Here is a 16,261-nt window from a genome sequence, read left to right on the forward strand (position 1 = left end):
GTGCAGCACTGTAGTTGTTAGGATGCCACCTAGTCATATGGCGATGCATTGTGTAGTTTCCGAAACTGTATTTTTTCTCGGTTCCTCTGGACAGTCTATCTTGACATATAAGGCAAGTTACGTATCTTGCATTTACTTTTTTCTGACCTTTGGGAATTTAAAAAAATTGCCAAATGAAGTTTTCTTTCCGGTGAGACGTCTTGGGCTGCTCAGGCAAAAACTGCCTCTCTTCGTGCTCGTCGTCCTGTTCCTCTTCTTCCTCTTCTTGTTGAATTATAACTTGAGCAGGTGGTCCACTCTTCCTTGGATGTGGTGGAGGTGGTGGGGAAGCACCAGCTGAAGCTACTAAAGAAGCCATTGCTCAGTGATCACAAAGGGTCTTTCTCTCACAATGATGAAAGTCAGAGTGAGGAAAGAAGGAGGGATTTTCATCATTTGGGAAAAACAAGAGTTCTCAACCAATCAAAAGTGTTCATTTTAGATTATATGACCTAGTCTTACATCATTAGGAAACCAAAAGTGAAATGAACCAATGAAAAGTGTTATTACCAAGTCACATGACTTGCTGTGTTTACGTTAAGCGCTTTGCAGGGCCTCACGGTTTGCTTCCAGAAACCTGCGCTTTGCGACTCGCTTCGCGTACCAGTTCGCTAACGTAGCACGTCATATGACGTATCACGCGACAACGTGGAACGTCATGCGGACGGGAGGCGTCACGATGTTGTTTTCTAACGCGGCACTTGCGGTAAAGAAACGTTTACCGGCTCGCGGTCTATTTCGCGGCATCAAGGTCAGCTAACGGGAAGCTTCCCGATTCGCGAAGCGGGAACGTAGAAAAAAAAATATTAAAAAAAAAAATTATTAATAAACATATCAAATATATTTTTGGATTTAAAGAAGAATACATTTTACAGCTACAGATATTAGCTGTTAAAAAACCAATGAAATTCACAGAAAAAACCATAGGTTATAGACCATATATAGTTAGGAATTAGCATTTACAAAACCTTGAAAATTCACTGAAAAAACCATAGGTTATAGACCATATATAGTTAGGAATTAGCATTTAGAAAACCTTATTTTACTCACACAAAACCATTGAAATTCCATATATAGTTAGTTGCACTAACTATATATCGCGCACCCGCAATCCACTGCTGATGATGTCACATATTACATCATTCATGACATGGTCAGTGACATCACTGATGACATCTCAAATGACATCACTGATGATATCTCATTTGACATCAATGGTCACATCAATGATGATATCATTAATGTGACAATACAATGCATCTCCTCACACTTTAATATAACCTCTGTTACACCCAGTGTTAAATACAGAGTATAATTTTTGAAACCATTGACACACCAATACTAGTTACTACATACGCACTCACTGATTCCGACGTCTACACACACATTCACTCATTCACCCATACAATCATTCATACATACAATCACTCATCTTTACAACACTATCATATGCACTCATACACCTATACAGACACTCACACTCTGCCACTCATCCATGGAGTTACTCACACACCTAGTCAGTCCTGTAAAGAATCAATCACAGTTCCATTTTCTAATCTACACAGTTAAACATAGAGTACCTTACATTTTCAAACATATACTAACACATACTTACTCTCTTATAGAATCACTGATACAAGTACACATTGATCTGCACAGAGTCACACACCTCCCAGCCAGCCATACACACACTCAGTCTCCCATACAAATACTTGTGCAACCAATCAATAACCCATATAGCTACTTATATAGCTACTGATCAACACATGCAGCAGCTTGCACAACAACAGACATGCTGATGCACACTTTCAGACAGTTTAGTCACTAACCCGTGCATTTAGTAAGACGCATTTAATCACTCACTCATACAGTCAATCACGCACCTACTAAAACCTTCATTCAGACACTTATACATCCACTCATTCTTCAATATGTAAAACATATTTAAACTTTACAGAAACACATAATCACTGGATGTTGTCATCAGTGATGTCATTTGAGATGTCATCAGTGATGTCATCAGTGATGTCACTGACCATGTCATGAATGATGTAATATGTGACATCATCAGCAGTAGATTGCGGGTGCGCGATATATAGTTAGTGCAACTAACTATATATGGAATTTCAATGGTTTTGTGTGAGTAAAATAAGGTTTTCTAAATGCTAATTCCTAACTATATATGGTCTATAACCTATGGTTTTTTCAGTGAATTTTCAAGGTTTTGTAAATGCTAATTCCTAACTATATATGGTCTATAACCTATGGTTTTTTCTGTGAATATATATATATACACACACATATATATATATATACACACACACACATTACCTACTGGCGGTCGCCAGTAGGTATATATAGTTAGGATTTTTTCTCTATGGGTTTTTTGAAAATTCTATGTCTAATAACTTTGGCGTTTGTGGACGGAATCGGCTGAAATTTTCAGGAAAATGGCACATTTTGTTTCTGAGCAGCCCTTGAAAATTTGGGGGGGGTTCGTCCAGTGGGGGCCGAGAAAAAAGGGGGGTCCCAAAACGTGTTTTTAACATTGAGTTTTCCATAGGGCGGTTGGCCTCACTTTTAGCCCGAACGGCTGAATGGATTTGCACGAAACTTGGCAAAATTGTAGGGACTGGTAGCCCGATGTGCCTTTTGTAGGTCTCAATATATGTGCTCCAGTGGATTTTGAGAAATTAACGTTTAAAAAAAGATATATATCTGTAACAGCGGACCGGTTAGCGCTCTGGTTCGCGGACTTTTCGCGCAACGGAGCTTTGTGAAGCGAAGCTGATTGGTTCTCCGGCGTCTGTCAACATTCCAAACAGTCCGTAGCGGCCGCCATCTTGTCTCTCGGTAGGATCGAGAGACAAGAGGAGGTCAAAACAAAGGGGGAAATAACTATAAGGGGGCATAGTAGATCCTCGCTGACCCCCTAGGTTTGATGTGGAGGTTTTAAAAGGGCCCCGCGGGGCAAAAAAAAACCAAAATAATAATAATCGAACGGCTGAATGGATTTGCACGAAACTTGGCAAAATATTAGGGACTGGTAGCCCGATGTGCCTTTGCTAGGTCTCAATATATGTGCTCCAGTGGATTTTGAGAAATTAACGTTGAAAAAAAGATATATATCTGTAACAGCGCTCCGCTTCGCGTACTTTTCGCGTTACGGAGCTTTGCGAAGCTGATTGGTTCTCCGGCGTCTGTCAACATTCCAAACAGTCCGTAGCGGCCGCCATCTTGTCCCTCGGTAGGATTGAGAGACAAGAGGAGGCCAAAGCGAAGGGGGAAATGACCATAAGGGGGCATAGTAGATCCTTCCTGACCTCTTAGGTTTGATGTACCATTTTGCCAAGTTTGGTGTAATTCCGTTCAGCCATTCAGGCTGTAGACGTATGTAAATGTCCTATGGAAAATTGCATGGGGAAAACACATTTGAAAGTGTTGAAATTTAGAACCAATTAAAATGTTACTTTGGTTTTGTATTTGTGTGTGATGAAAGTTAATTGGTTATGTATATATGTCAAATGAGAGGAAACCACAGCCATTTTGTGATACTACTGTCTGAGGTACATTTGTGAGGAATTTTTGGTGGTGAATTTCTGGTGTTTGATTTACACAGTACTAACACTTCTGCTACTTTTAAAAAGGTGAGTTGTTAATTTGTAAGGGGAACTATGTTGTACACTTGAAGATAATTTGAAAAATGTTTTCTGTTATTTATTTGCTGTCCTTCTGTTATACTAAATACTTGATGAAGTTAGTTTTATATTATGTATTACTAAAAACGATAAATGAAAGTGATTATTTTTTTCTGCAATTTACAGCAAGCAATTTCAAAATAAAATGGCTCACAATGAAGAGACCGTGGCAATTTCTTTTGAATTGTCCACTACATTGATTGAAATTGAGAGCACCAATAATGAAATATTGTCACAAGGAGGACATGACTTGTATGATTCCATTAGATTGATTGAAATGGACAGCACCAAGAATGAAATATTGTCACAAGGAGATGACTTGAATGATTCCACTACATTGATTGAAATTGAGAGCACCAATAATGAAATATTGTCACAAGGAGGAGATGGCTTGTATGATTCCATTAGATTGATTGAAATGGACAGCACCAATAATGAAATATTGTCACAAGGAGGAGATGACTTGAATGATTCCACTACATTGATTGAAATTGAGAGCACCAATAATGAAATATTGTCACGAGGAGATGACTTGAATGATTCCACTACATTGATTGAAATTGACAGCACCAATAATGAAATATTGTCAGAAGGAGTAGATGACTTGAATGATTTTTTTGATCAATCTCTTGATGGCGAATTTATCGAGTGTTTGGAGACCATAGAGTTACAAGAATCATCATTGCAGACTTTTAATGAGGAGATTCCAGATGAGATGATTGAAGAGGAAATTACTGATGAGGACATGTTAGTAGTTGTTTCAAATTTAGAAAATTCTGAAGAATAAATTTATATTTAGAAATCAAAAATTGTTTGAGACATTATTTATTTTTATTTTTAATTTATGAGGTTGTAGCGAAGTGATTGTAGTATAAAATGAGACTTATAGTATAGAGTGCAACATTTTTATGTTACATGGTAAGTTTACTCATATTTACTTCCCTTCTGCCACTATATTATCTCCAATGTGTATTTGACATGTCTTCTTCATCTCCGGCCTCCTTTCTCTCACTGTGTGTCTCCGATGCATCTTATCGCTGGTATTTTGTGTAATTACAGAAGAGAGTAAAATAAAATAGTTCGGAACGTGAAAAGGGGGCAAAGTAGAGTACTCCTCACCCCCTAGGCCTTTTTAGGCGGTCCCAAAAGGATCAGTTTCTGCTTTCCTGAGAGATTATGGTATGAGTTCCATATACCACAATAACTTGCATTACAACATGCAAGATATCTATCTCCTATTACCAACTTTTGGAGATATTCGCGCTAAGCGCGAATATCTCCAAAAAGTAACACCTGCCCTGAGCAGTTCTTAGCCATGTTATCCAATGGGAGGTGGATAACATGGCTAAGAGTATTAGCTCGGTAATGCATGAATATCGCTGAGTTTTTAGCGATATTCATGCATTGCGGCCGTTTATTATCGCATTTGCGATAAACCTTGATAATAGTAAGGTTTATCTTCGATAATTTCTGACGATGCTTAGTGGTAAAAAATTGGTTGGTAAGCATCGTTAGCGATAAATATCGCTTAACTTTGGTAATATGCCCCAACGTCTGTTAACGTTCGATTCGAAGGAAATGAGGAAGTGTTGAAAAACATTGTCTGCGCCATCTTGCCTTTTTTGAAATGCCACACTTTTGTCGTGCACGGCAGCCATTTTAGATGTCTTGACCAGACCCACTCTCTGCACGCTGTCGATTCGTAGCATGGCTCCTCACCCTCGTAAGCATCTCCCCCAGGCACTGGTCACCACCGCTCTCTGTCTTATGCATGGGCAATAAACCTTCCCCCATCTGCGCTGCTCTTCCCTGAGAATCACACTCTGTGCCCGCCCGACACCTCCCTTTCGCCCTATTCACTACCGCACCCTCTGACACTCCTCTTCCTCTGTGTCCGAATGTCCAGGCCGGTCCTAGGCTATCAGCTAGCCCTGCAGATGTAGTTTATGGCCCCAGCTGTAAAGAATCACCCCTCTTCAAAGGAGTTATAGTAGATCAAGGCCCACACCCGATGTGATCCGTCACAGCACACGCGTTCCTACTATCTGAAAACCATCCTGTATTGTGATTGGGGAGAGGACCGAGCCTGAAGCGGAAGATTCCAGGAATGACTCTTTGTACATCAAAGTTTTTACAATTATGTGTCACATTAAAAATATATAGCACTCCAACAAAGTAGTAGGAATATAAAACTTTAATAACATATAAATATATACAACAAAACAAAAACAGTAAAAACATTTAAACAACGAAGAGACCGTGGCAATTTCTTTTTAATTATCCAATAGATTTATTGAAATTGACAGCACCAATAATGAAATATTCTTGTCAGTAGCGGTCTGTTGTGCGAATAGTTCCAAGGCAGCAGAACGCGCTGAAATCTAGATGGCACGAAAGTGATGTCTAGCAAGTTGCCGCCCAGCAAATAACGGCGTGGGGCGCCGCGGGGGTGAGTGAGTCCAGTAGGCACCACAGCTATTCTTACCGGCATTGCAGAATTACTGCTGGGGACAATGCCTGTGCTGTAGCAGGGTCACAGCAGAAACAAAAAGGATTCTGTTGAAGATGTTGTTGGTTTTCAATTTGAAAACAGTTCTGGTGTCAACTGCTATGCTAATGTAGTGGTTAATGTTTTGTTTTCTCTAGAAAATGTAAAAGAGGGGGAGGCAGTCCAAAGTTCCGTTAAAAGGGCAAAGGAAAGGATCGGTGGTTTGAACTATCAGTCAAAAAGGGGAGGGGGTGCAATAATTTTTCCTACCGGGTCACACTGTGCTTTCACCGGAAGTGAGGTCTGCAGGATTGTAGTAATTCAAAGTGAGGCTGGCGCCAGCATGGGAGCGCCGACGTCCCGCGGATACAGTTTCGTCACTCCACGGGCGATCATGGCAGTCATTCCCCATCGGGGGTCGGAGACTCCCGCGGCTCCTCTAGAATCTTCAAGGTCGTGGAGGACTACGGTGGTGGAGTCAACCAGTGACCGGGCCATTTCTTTATGTTGGGCCCGCTCTTGCCAGGTCGACCGCCATTTTGAGAGTTCGGCAGCTACCGGCGATCGCGGGGTCACATGAGCGGACGGGCTCCACCCTGCCGGGCGAGACGTTGCAGCATGGCCACAGTGGAAGAACCGTTATCTAGGTCGTTCCGAAACTGTGCAGCACTGGAGTTGTTAGGATGCCACCGCCTGGAGCGCTGAGGGTGCAGCTGGGAAGCCTCCACCTGGGGAGGCGGGAGAGGCCTGTTCGCACCGTCTCTCCCTCCCAGTGCACCCCACGGCGTCTCGCTTGAGATTTGTTATGGCCGGACCAGGCGATGAGGACGAGGGGGGGTCGGAGGCATGTGCAAGACATCCCCCTCCAGTGTTGTCGCAGCCATTATAAAAGAAAGAAGTGTCCCGTCCGTCTTCGGGCCGGGCTTCCGGTGGATGTCGGCCGGACGCCCCTGGCTCTGGCCCCATGAACGGGTTTCTTGGTTTATCGGCTGCAGCCGGATCCCGTCGGCCTCGGCCCCCCGACCGTTGGTGGTCGGACCGGAAGAGCATGTGGCGGGACTACCTGCAACTCTCAAGGGCCACCGCGGCCGGACTGGGAGAGAGAGGGGAGGGTCGAGGAGACATTCCCCCCCCCTGCAACTGTTCAGCGTTGTAAAGGCAATCCCCTGGCCGGGTCCCGCTGGTCTCGGCCTCTCCTCCGGCTACACCCTACGTTAGGATCTCCTGGCCGAGGCGTGGCAGCAGAACCTGCCTTATATGGGCTGCTCCCGGCTGGGCGTAGCCGGAACCCTGCCCCACCTTGGAAGTTTCCAGAGTGGGGGTGGATGTTCTACTGACTTGCATTTTCCCTAGTCTATCGATTTTTTTGGCGTGGCAGGCGGTGGGACAGCGAGGGGTGATTTGGTTTCTCTTACTGTTTTTCTGGTCTCTCACCACTGGCATATTTTAACGTTTTCTTGTTTCTAGGACATTAATAGGTTTTATCATTACGTTATGTTATCGTTTCTTTGTTCGTTGTTTAATAAAAGTTCATGTTCATCAGTGGCCTACTGATTTTCGTTTTCCTATTTTTTTCTTTCCAGGTTGTTTCATGGTAAAGTTTCTGTTAACAGGATACAGTGATCACTTCGTTATTATTGCATATGTCCTTTTCACTAGGGGTGCTCTCTGGTCGGGCCAGATGACGTATCTCTAGTAAATGGTCCGGGTGAAAAAGGTGCATCAATCAGTGGGGAGTAGATAGGCATGACAGATTACAACGGGGGAGAACGGTCCGCATTACGTACCCTTTCACTACTTGCAAAGATTTTCCTACGTTTATTTGCAAACAGGGAATACCTCCAAAAAGAACTAATTCCCAAACAGTCAATGTTCGGACAATCAATCAATCAATGAGGAATGAAATAGGTACGACGTGTTAAAGGCTTGCGTTACCTACCCTTCACTATCTGCAAAGGGAGATAGAATATTCCTATTCTTCCTCGTTTGCAGGTAGAGAAGATCGTTAAGAGAATTAACTTCGAACAATTCAATGCTCGATTGAAACAATCAACAAGGGGTACTGTGAACACAAATGAACGCCGCTTATATACATACGCATTGCTATTTTCAACAGGTTGTTCCTAATGTTTCTATTTTAGCGAGGTCAAAAGAGATCCCATTAGTGGCCTACTGATTTTGCTCGATTCCTTTTGTTTTTTTACACGATTTTTCGCTATCTGCAAAGACTAAACAGAGTATTGCGACTCTGTGCTTGTTTGTAAATAGAGAATGAACCAAAGAGAACAATCAATCAAATGGAGAGAGAAGCAGGCACGACGGATTACAAAGGGGGAAAGGGCTGCATTAACTACCCTTCACTATCTGCAAAGAGAGAGTACTCCTAATAGAAATGAGGGGTGGGGGGCAGCAATCAAAGCAGATCAGTGTGCATAAACACGAAAAAAAAAATTCTTACCACGTACTTGACATTCGACAGCTTATGATATTTGCTATTAAAAAACCATTGAAATTCACTGAAAAAACCATAGGTTATAGACCATATATAGTTAGGAATTAGCATTTACAAAACCTTGAAAATTCACTGAAAAAACCATAGGTTATAGACCATATATAGTTAGGAATTAGCATTTAAAAAACCTTATTTTACTCACACAAAACCATTGAAATTCCATATATAGTTAGTTGCACTAACTATATATTGCGCACCCGCAATCCACTGCTGATGATGTCACATATTACATCATTCATGACATGGTCAGTGACATCACTGATGACATCACTGATGACATCTCAAATGACATCACTGATGACATCACTGATGACATCTCATTTGACATCAATGACCACATCACTGATGATATCATTCATGTGACAATACAATGCATCTCCTCACATTTTAATATAACCTCTGTTTCACCCAGTGTTAAAAACAGAGTATAATTTTTGAAACCATTGACACACCAATACTAGTTACTACATACGTACTCACTGATTCCTACGTCTACACACACATTCACTCATTCACCCATACAATCATTCATACATACAATCACTCATGTTTACAACACAATCATATGCACTCATACACCTATACAGACACTCACACTCTGCCACTCATCCATGGAGTTACTCACACACCTAGTCAGTCCTGTAAAGAATCAATCACACTTCCATTTTCTACTCTATACAGTTAAACATAGAGCACCTTACGTTTTCAACCATATACTAACACATACTTACTCTCTTATACAATCATTGATACAAGTACACATTGATCTGTACAGAGTCACACACCTCCCATCCAGCCACACACACACTCAGTCTCCCATGCAAATACTTGGGCAATCAATCAATAACCCATATAGTTACTCATATAGCTACTGATCAACACATGCAGCAGTTTACAGAACAACAGACATAATGATGCACAAATTAAGACAGTTTAGTCACTAACCCATGCACTCAGTGAGACACATTTAATCACTCACTCATACATTCAGTCATGCACCTACTAAATCCTTCGTCCAGACACTTATACATCCACTCATTCTTCAATATGTAAGACATATTTTAACTTTACAGAAACATAGTCACTGGATGTTGTCATCAGTGATGTCATCAGTGATGTCATTTGAGATGTCATCAGTGATGTCATCAGTGATGTCACTGACCATGTCATGAATGATGTAATATGTGACATCATCAGCAGTGGATTGCGGGTGCGCAATATATAGTTAGTGCAACTAACTATATATGGAATTTCAATGGTTTTGTGTGAGTAAAATAAGGTTTTTTAAATGCTAATTCCTAACTATATATGGTCTATAACCTATGGTTTTTTCAGTGAATTTTCAAGGTTTTGTAAATGCTAATTCCTAACTATATATGGTCTATAACCTATGGTTTTTTCAGTGAATATATATATATATATATACATATATATATATATATATATATATATATATATATATATCTCCATGTAATCAATGTGACCAGGTGCAGTCCATGTTTTCTGTGCTAACTCGTGGCACTTTCATGAGCTGTGGTGGTAGGAGCTGGGCCCGCCACGGCGTTTGAGGAGAGACAGAACGGTTGTGAGGTTATTGTTTGAGGAGAGACAGAACGGTTGTGAGGTTATTAACCTCATGCTGGGCGGTATGAATTGTCATTACTGCCCCCGCTGAGTTATACCTGAACTATGTGGCTGAAGCGGTGCGGGGACCCAAGGGGGCGCTTTGTTCTCATTTCAAGCAGGAAAATCTGTCTTTTCAACATCGTAATATTGCATTCTGCCTAACCATTTCGTTCTACACACTTTCCATGCATCACCTACCTGGGACTTTGCATTCTGGGTGTTGCAGTCCACTAACACGCCATGAACTGGAACAGTTGAGCTGACATCATTGTGGGCGGAGCCATCTTATACTAATAAGAAGGCAGCAGGACACACATCTACAGATGATGCAAGCCTCCTGAATACTTGGGCGCTGATGAAGGCAAAACTACGCCGAAATGCATTCGCCATACTTATGTTAATAAAGCTGCTTCCATGGATTTCCCCTTTTGTGGCCTCTGCTCTTTCGTGAGGAGGAGTTTGGTGATTGAGATATATATATATATATATATATATATATATATATATATTCTCACACACACACACACACACACATATATATATATATAAATATATCAAAGCTTCTTCGCGCTGCAAGAACGCAAGAATAGTCGCACTCTGTTCATATATGTATATGATCAAGGCCGTTAGACCGACAAAACACTTTAACTGGGGGGCTCACAGCAATCATTTCTCAGCACAAAATGAATTTGGAATACATTGCAAACGTGATATTAATCGCTCCCTGGAGTGCTGCCTTTCCTGAGTAACAGAACATATAGATGCATACACACAAACGAAGTCAGATGTCAACATTTTAAGCAAATATCTATCTGTATATCTATAGCTATATATCTATCTCTCTCAGCACCTTTAGCTGTGGCCCAATGTGTGCCCCTACAATTCACTTCTAGAGGTGCTACTTCTACAGTCTTTAAATGTATGCGTTCCCTAGATGGGACTGCGTCTTGATATCTTGTTCAACATTTCCCTCACTTTCAGAAGCCAGTGTCTCGGGACTAGAAGATTTGACATATGCGGAGAAGGAACCACGAGCCAATGCAGTGATGCCTCGTTCTTAAAACCATATCCAGGGAAGTTCTCTCTACTGCCCTTCTGCAGCAGTGACTACAATGGATGCCAGCGTGGGTAACGGGGCAACACTGAGCTTCCGCTCGAATCGGAGCCAACGGGCTTCAGCTAACTAGAACGACTTGTCAACAGTACAGAAGATCACAGCTGCGGCCACACACCAACAGTTGCAGGCAGAGCTGTGCTAATTTAGATGGACAGTTTGATTGCAGAGCTCACCTGGACAGAGTGGGATCAACAAGTGTGCCTGCTTCCATTACAATTCCTGGGAATGTCATGTGACATTCCCTCAGCATCCAGACCATGCTCTGCGCAGCTGTCTGTAGTGAAGTGCTCCGCACGAGGGAATAAGAATCCAAGAGGCAGATTTATGATAACTGGCGCATCCCCAGGGATGCGCCAGTTATTTTGCGCCGCTGCTCCGCCACCCATGGTGCGCCGCATTTACAATGCGGCGCACCATGGGGCAAAAACGGCACAGATGCGTGACGCATCTGTGCCGTAAAGGTGGCGCATTGCTGGAGTTGCATCGCAAGCGCGACACAGCTCCAGCTAGGCATGGGGTGCCCTATCTGACCAATGCTGCGTCAAGACCTACGCCTGCTTCAAGCAGGCGCAGGGTTTTGACGCAGCATTGGCCTGAAAGTGCCTAGATGCGTCACATTGTAAATGGGCCGTAGGGATGCGCCACGTTTACGCCGCAGTTGCGTGACGCAAACGTGGCGCATTACCAACATAAATCTGCCCCCAAGTGCTCAGTGCTTCATTTGAGCCAGTGGTTTCCGGTGTTCGGCACTGGCCCTTAATTGTCAGCACCAGGGCCTATGACAGTCTGCCACTAGGTGGCGCTGTCTGGTTAATATAGTGATGACCACAACAACAGTTAATTATTAACTCAATATACATTAAAAATGAATATTACCTGCCACCCAAGCCATTCTTATAGCTTTGGGCGCCTGAAATAGTTCGAATTGTCACATTTGTACGGCTGTGAATGTTAGTACTTGTGTTGTTTCTATCATTGGTGGTGCTGGCAGGGGCAATGTGTGGTACAAGGTGCAGTGATCTCCTGACGAGGGCATTAGCACGTATTTTTTTGCAAACTAAGCACTAGTGCAAATACCCACTGTTTTTCCGTTATTTCTACTTGGGTAAATATTTTTCCCCATGGTGAAACCCCTTCCCTGATTCATTGCCCTTTCACTGTGGAAATGGATTACGACAGCCTTTGCCGGAATAGGAGGCATTTGTAAAAGATCACACAAGTAGCTGTTTGTGAGTGTTCACAGGACATCTATAGGATGTACATACCATGGGGAGAAGCTTCTCAAGAGGGTGTCCACCTTATGGATGCCTACGATGCCGGAAGTAGGGTACCCCCATATGTGTGAGTCTCATCAGTTGTATTCCAAAAAACTTCTTACCACCTTGTTACACTACCCATCCCGAAAACTCTTTACTTCGCCTTTTTAAATGACATAACGTAATGTTTAATACTTTTACATAATAATGCAAAAGTATAACCTTATGTCACTTAAAAACTATAAAAGGTTTACTTACCTAATGTAGTGACCGGCTGGTAACGGTTTTAGTGTTTCTCTACGAATGTATTACCAACCACTCCCTGCCGGCTGGTTTACACCTTCATCCCACACCCATCCATCACAGGTGTCACAGGACATGTGACCATGTAAACAAAAGGGGCCGGGCACACGTGCCCTGGGCCAGTTCCAGATTTAGTACAACTGAGTATGTGTCTTTACTTTAAGCGTAAGGGGCCTAAGGTCCCAACACTTTATATTGGTGATGAGCGGGTGGGCCCGCCAGTGCAGCAGCCTTGATGTTTGAAGAGGGGGAGTGTATAGCCCATGTTGAGGGCACCCCCTATTCTTGCTCCCAGCAGCCAGGAGCGATGAGCTGGCAAAGCATCTGGCTTGCCGCAACCCCTGGGAGGCCATGGTGGACCAGTCAATGTGCATGCAGACTCTGCGGGGCATGAGGTAAGCCAGCGAGGAGGTAGTCCTTGTGGTACTTACCTGTGATGTCCAAACTCTGATGTACTTATCTGCCATGTTTTATGTTCTGTTCTATTATGTAAGAATAGATTGTAATAGGAATTTTCTTTGATATATATATTTCAGATATCACTGTGTGTCTCCTGAAGAAGGCGTTGTCCACGCCGAAACGCGCGTCGAGTTTCAGTCACCATAGTGTTGTTTTCCTCTTTGATACCAATGATATTGTTTCACAGAAACGTTATTTACATGATTAAGTAATAAATGTATGAATTGTATGTCTTTTTAACTTATTTTTAGCATCATACGCTAGTGGTTAGCCAGTTACCTATATGATTTTTAATTGTGTTAATTAAAATCATGATTACTTACATTTTAATTTTCCATGTATAATTTTTCGTTGTCAATTTATATTACGTGTTTGCCCATCTTGGTTGATTGCCTAGGGTTTTGTTCACACAGTATTATCCCTGCCCTAGGAGTTCATTGACACCAGTGTTCAGGGGGTCCTTGTTTTTCTCAATCCTTATCTGCCATGTGACAGCAGTACAGCGTTTCTAACTACCGGAGCTCTCTCATTTGACTATTCAGAAACAAGTCTCCTCTCTTCAAACATCCTTTACCCACCAAGCCCGGAGGAAGCACTCTCAACCCCGGTAGTCATCTCTGTGTCCCCCAGTAATGTGGTGAAGAATGTGGGGTGGGGCGTTACTCTCACGATTCTACTGTGCCCTACACGTGGCATGAGCTTCATCACGAGGTTCTTGTACAAGTGGATACAAAACAAATAAACCACCTGCCCACTGAAGTCTCCTCACTGCCTGACAGTTTACAGGCTCCGCTTGAAGTCCTGCCTCCCGCCCCTGGAGACGTCAATCAACCAATCAATCACTTGTAAAGTGCACTACATACCCGCGAGGTCCTCAAGGCGCGGGGGGGGGGGCGCTACTGATCGAACAGCCAGGTCTTGAGTATCCTCCTGAATGTCAGCAGGTCTTGGGTCTGTCATAGGCTCAGTGGGAGGGTGTTCCATGTCTTGGCAGCGAGGTGGGAGAAGGATCTCCCACCAGTGGTTGTTCTTCGGATGTGCGGGACGGTGGTGAGTGAGAGGTCGGCGGAGTGTAGCTGGCGGTTGGGGATGTAGAAGGAGAGCCGTCTGTTGAGGTAAGCTGGGCCAGTCTTGTTGAGTGCCTTGTGTGCGTGGGTGAGGAGCTTGAAGGATATCCTCTTGTTGACCGGGAGCCAGTGCAGGTTTCTCAGGTGAGGGGTGATATGGCTGTGGCATGGTACTTCGAATATCAGTTGTGCCGAGGTGTTTTGGATGCGTTGTAGTCGTTTGATGAGCTTGGTCAGGGCTCCCGCATAGAGGGCGTTTCCGTAGTCGAGTCTGCTTCTGACGAGGGCCTGGATGACTGTCTTTCTTGTATCTGTCGGGATCCATCTGTAGATCTTGCAGAGCATGCGGAGGGTGTTGAAGCAGGAGGAGGAGGCGGCGTTGACTTGTTTGCTCATTGATAGCGTTGAGGCGTGGATAATTTCCCAGGTTACTTGCGTGGTCGGTGGGTGTCGGGGCTGCCCCCAGTGCCGTCGGCCACCAAAAGTCGTCCCAGGCTGAAGGGTTGGAGCCGAGGATGAGGACCTCCGTCTTGTCTGAGTTCAGCTTCAGACGGCTGGTCTTCATCCAGTCGGCGATGGCCCTCATTCCTTCATGGAGGTTGGATTTGGCGGTGATGGGGTCCTTGGTGAGGGAGAGGATCAGATGAGTGTCGTTGGCATAGGAGATTATGTTGAGGTTGCGCTGTCAGGCTACGTGTGCCTTGCAACCATCTTTTACCCCCATACCAGCCCCGGTTTATGAGTTTCACAGCACCCTATCATTTTTCCTCCTCACCTCCACGCTTCTTTTTTATGTTTCACATCGTTTTTATTTCTTTTTTTAAGAAATGAACACCACAAAAGCAAAGAACCATGTAACAGAATTAGAAGTATCTCCCTGAAGCACCCCCCACACCCACTGTGAGTGGTCTGGATTTTGACAAATAGGCATCCACTGATATACATCCCTCATAATACTTTTTCCATCCAGGGTTTTCAGACTTCTACTCTCTCTAGCGCCCTTAGTGACCAAGGACATGTCAATGCGCTAAAGTCTTTGGCGAAGAACTGCAGCAGTGGGCCCCACCTGAGTGCTGCGTTGATGCTTTCCATGCCCAGTGTCTGCCAGAGCCTATTATACCCACCCATTACGGTGGGAATTATTTCTTTTATACAAGTTCATGGTCAGATGTATACAGTTTCAAGCAGCTGCTTGAAACTGTATACATCTGACCATAAACTTGTATCACAATATAAGATGATTAACTATCTTTATTCAATTAAAGAGTGCTCTCCTTCTTTCCTTGTCAGCAATGCTATGTGCATGCATAATTAATTGACTATACATCATTACCTGTCGGGACATTGTTTCATGTATGCACCTTCCTTACCCAGTCCTGATTTGGTATATTGGTCACACTCCTGTAAAATTTACTCGCCACTTTTAAGTCACAACAGCCACCACTGCATTTCCCCCCAGGATATCAGCTGGTGGAGTTTCCATGTGAAACACTACAGATCCGCAGAACTATCACAGACCTTGCAATTTCGTTACCAGCTTAATCTGGATTACCGGGTCCCTCAGTAGAAGGCGCTATGTCAGAAGAAGGTAATCTTTTCGCCCCTGTTCTGTATATCGTTACCTCTGTATTATGTTTGTAAAACACACCTTCTTTGCGGCTCTTGTTGGCACTATAAGGAAAGTTCTTTAAATAAA

The 16,261-nt window shown here is 43.3% G+C and overlaps 1 protein-coding gene across 1 annotated transcript in view; it reads right to left on the reverse strand.

Annotated features, from left to right (window-relative positions):
• The window catches only part of ADAP1 (ArfGAP with dual PH domains 1), a 424,297-nt gene that overhangs the window by 39,994 nt on the left and 368,042 nt on the right, over positions 1 to 16,261 (reverse strand). The window lies entirely within an intron of this gene.

This window comes from Lissotriton helveticus, chromosome 10 (genome assembly GCF_964261635.1).
Source record: "Lissotriton helveticus chromosome 10, aLisHel1.1, whole genome shotgun sequence".
NCBI classification, from domain to species: Eukaryota; Metazoa; Chordata; class Amphibia; order Caudata; family Salamandridae; genus Lissotriton; species Lissotriton helveticus.